We start from the raw sequence: 4,149 nt of genomic DNA, 5'->3' as shown, positions 1-4,149 counted from the left end.
GAGGGGCCTCGATTATCTCGTTCCTGTTTAAATTAACTATTTAGAGAGGCAGTATGTTCTGTCTATATCTATCTGTATGTATGTACGAAATACCTTTGGATAGACAATAACCTTAAATTAACTATGGTGATTAGGTCAGTTTCATTACATACTATATTCAAATTCAGATAAATACTAACCAGATCAATAATGATATTATGGTAATAATGGCATGGCTTAACCATTCCCATGCTTGTTATGATCTAATATTGCTTAATATCTATTGAATTATTATTGCTTATCTATAATCTTGCTTTGATGTAATTAAGATTTATACTTGAGCAATACATATACGTTAACCTTCTTCTGATCTTTATACAGTTCGATTTCTGGAGAAGTCTTCAAAGCCTTGTTTGATCTTAATCTCCCCAATCAACTTTAAAACCCTCTAATCGTTTTTACTTTAATTTTAAGGAATGTGATCTTTTAAGATTGACTCAACAATAGTCAAGAGTCAGGGAGCAACATCAGCGAAAGACTAATATAAAAAGATATTGAACCTTGAGTTATAAACCCATCATTCATTAAAAAAAAATTACTTCACATTTAAACAATTACTTTAAAAAGCGTTATGCTTTCAGTTAGCTATACAATATATGTTTTCAAAATACTAACCTTTCTCTCCAATCTCAAATATATTATGGACCACAAAACATAAAAGAAGAAAATATAAAACGCATGTTAATAATTTAAAATGATATGCTCCCTAATACGAGGGTAATATCCCAATCAACGTACGACATTTGTCGATTGATTTTCTCGTGGCTTTTTTCTCCTGCCGAATAAAGAAACTTATTTTACCAGAATAATGTCAAACGTCGATAACTTCGCGCGTCGCTTTATAAATTATGTCTCAAAAATGTGTCAACTGATTCGTGATATAAAGAGACGGGCATATTCTATTTCTGAATATCTCAATTTTCTACGTCTGTTACATTGTTTGAAAAAAACCGAGAAGAAAGGAAAAAACCTTTGAAGGATTCCATATTTATATCGGCGTATAATCGAATCAGAACTTAAATTAAATTTTAAATCGAAAAACTTCCATATTGTATTTACACTTCACAAAGGATTTTCGTTTTCCTTGTGCAAATATTAAATCAATTTATCAATTAGCTATAATTTTTATACTATTAACAGTAGCTAGATATCCAACCTCTATATTTAACACATTGGCTGAGAAGATGGGCTTAACACATAAATGCGCTAGTTTTATTGCATTTGTCTTTTTCGGTTAAATTAAATTCAGAGGAAAGCTGTTAAAATGTCATGATATTCTACTCATAAGTTTGTGAGTTACTGTACACTAAGAGTGACACTCCTTTTGTTATTTTCAAAACAAGGGATCAAAAACAATTTTATGTTTTAATCTTACACTGCTTCTTGATGGGAAGAAATACCGTTCAAGCGAAGCAATTGCTTAAAAAGTATTATAAGAACTCCGCTCCATCAGAAAAAACAATAAAACGTTGGTTTGCTGACTTCAAACGTGATCGTAGACACACCGATGGTACAGGACGCATAGGACGTCCAAATGAGTTGGCAACTCCAGAAAGCATTGGAAAAATCCACAAAATCCTTTTGAATGGTTGAAAAGTGAAGTTGCATGAGTTAGCTAACATCGTAAAGATGTCAAAAGAACGTGTTGGTCTTATATCGCATGATCATTTGACTATAAGAAAGCTTTGTTCAAAGTGGGTGTCGCGTTTGCTCGCTGTTGTCGAAAAACAAGAACCTGTTGATGATTCTGAGCAGTGTTTGGCTATGTTTAAACGTAACTAACCGGACTTTTTGCATCCATACATGACGATGGCTGAAACATTGACCCATCACTGCACTCCGGAATCAAAAAGATCGTCATCTGAGTGGACAGTAACAGCGACTGATGTTCTCTCACTCAGGACTTTTCAGCTGTTGCAGTAAGATTCCAGAAAGTTTTAAAAATATTTCTGACTAGAAATTTTCAACTTTTCGCCTATATTGCTACAGGTAGAATAAAATATATGTTATATTATATTAATATGTTATTTCTTTATCGATTTTATTATTATTTATTTATTAATAGATTAATATTAACAGAATATTAGTATCACTAATGTAATCATCCTACAGTATTTACTAATTAAGCCCTTTCATGAAATATACTGTTTCTTACATTATAGAGTGTATGTTAATTTGCAGTAATATATTAAATAATAAATAAATTACAATGCCAACATATGGTAATATTTTGCAATATGGTCATTGTCAGTTATATTCTCAATGTTTTTGGTTATACTAGTGAAATTTCGTCTACATTCCTGTTAATTTTAACTTGAAATGTTAGTAATATTCATATGTTTTATATTTAATAAAAAAAAATAGTACGTCTTCGAGGACGAACGAAAATATTGGTCGAAAATATGAAGGTCTTCTAGCTAATAGACTTGGACAACGAGAGGCACATCACATTCACGTTCGTGACGCCGCAATAGACTATTCATTAGATGCACAAATCATATGAAAATAACTAAAAATATTGTCATGCACTTATGTACCTAGGTGAATTGACTGGTCTTGAGCTGGCTGGGTAGCAAGAAAAGTTTCACTTCCATTATTAAATATACCACCGGAACCAATAAAAACGCTGAAGCCAGATCTCAATCGACAATATATTTTTTGCAAAATTAGAGTAAAGATACGCCAAGGGCACGTTGGCTTTGTACATAAAATCAAAACTACTCCTTGTTAATTTCTTTGAATTGAAGGTTTGGATTAACACAAGGGGTTTTATCAATCTAAGGGTAATTTAAATTGATGAATCTTAATTTTTATGTTAACAGCAGAAAAAATTTTTTCCTGAATATGTTTTTTATTAATATATCAATGAAAGGAGCTATTTATTTACATACAAGATGTTATCTCACGCCGTAGTTTATCTATTAAAATATTTTATTTGCATCTTTGCATGTTTTGGATGAACTTTTCTATACAATTGTATCTTATAAATCCATTTAATAGATCAATTTGATCTAAACCAAAACGTACATTAGTCTAAGTTCCTCAAGTCATTCAATACATATTATAAAGAACTCAATATTAAAATAAATATTGGATTAAATTGTAAGTAACAAGTAGTAGGCTGTAATGCAACTTCAAGTATATTCGCAGAAAACAAACTTAATATAGACACTAAAATACAGGGATATTAAAGGCTTCAAAATAAACTTTGTATTACAAAATTTTTATGTTTATATTTAATCCTAATATTTGGAATCAGTTACCTTTTAATATTATTTTAAACGTTGCTTTTATACGTTTGGTAAATAGATGTTAGTCAATTTTAATACCCAATAATAAATTAAAACTTATGCACTGTTTATTTTCCTAAAGTAAATAAACCTGCATAAACATGGAAATATAGGGAGTTGATTGATGAAAAACTCAATATTTAACTTGATTTAATATAGGTATTTTCATGATATCGAACAAAACTGTAATCAATTCATGCATTCGCTGAATTTGTTATACTTCCTGAAAATGCACCAATCATCTGTTGAACTATTCTATTTTTGTTATAGGCAATGAATTTTTGCATTTAAGAAAAAATTTAAAATATTTTTCCTTTGAACTACATACTTTTCATAAGTTACACAGAGCATTTGAAAAATATATAGAAAGCTCCAAATTGCACAGCGACAATAGTTTGTTGGTTAAAGTTGTTTTATTATATTTATATTGAAATTTCCACGCCATCTATGAAGTAGAGTTCTAGACACACTTTTTTATGTAGTGGTATCTCTGGGAGGCCTAATCTAGCTAATTCACAATTGTATATCCGACTAATATATTTTACTTTCATTAAAGAGCATATTTACGTTTTTATATTCTTGTTTTCTTGTTAAGTCACTTTCATATCTCTGAATTTCTTCTGTTACTATCTGTCTACATGTTTTCTTTATAGAATTAGATTTAATCAATGCACTCTATCTAATGCTCTTACCATATTTGTAAAACAGTTAATATCAATTCCAATCAATTACACAAATATCTATACACGAAAATATTTATTCTCAACACTTAAACCTGAAAACCTGAAAACCTTAATTATATCAAAATATCAGACAAAAA

The sequence above is a fragment of the Rhynchophorus ferrugineus genome, unplaced genomic scaffold, assembly GCF_030347505.1.
Source record: "Rhynchophorus ferrugineus isolate W39M unplaced genomic scaffold, kcgeb_rfMv2 rfM11, whole genome shotgun sequence".
Taxonomy (NCBI): Eukaryota; Metazoa; Arthropoda; class Insecta; order Coleoptera; family Curculionidae; genus Rhynchophorus; species Rhynchophorus ferrugineus.
Note: the sequence above shows the minus strand (reverse complement) of the source record.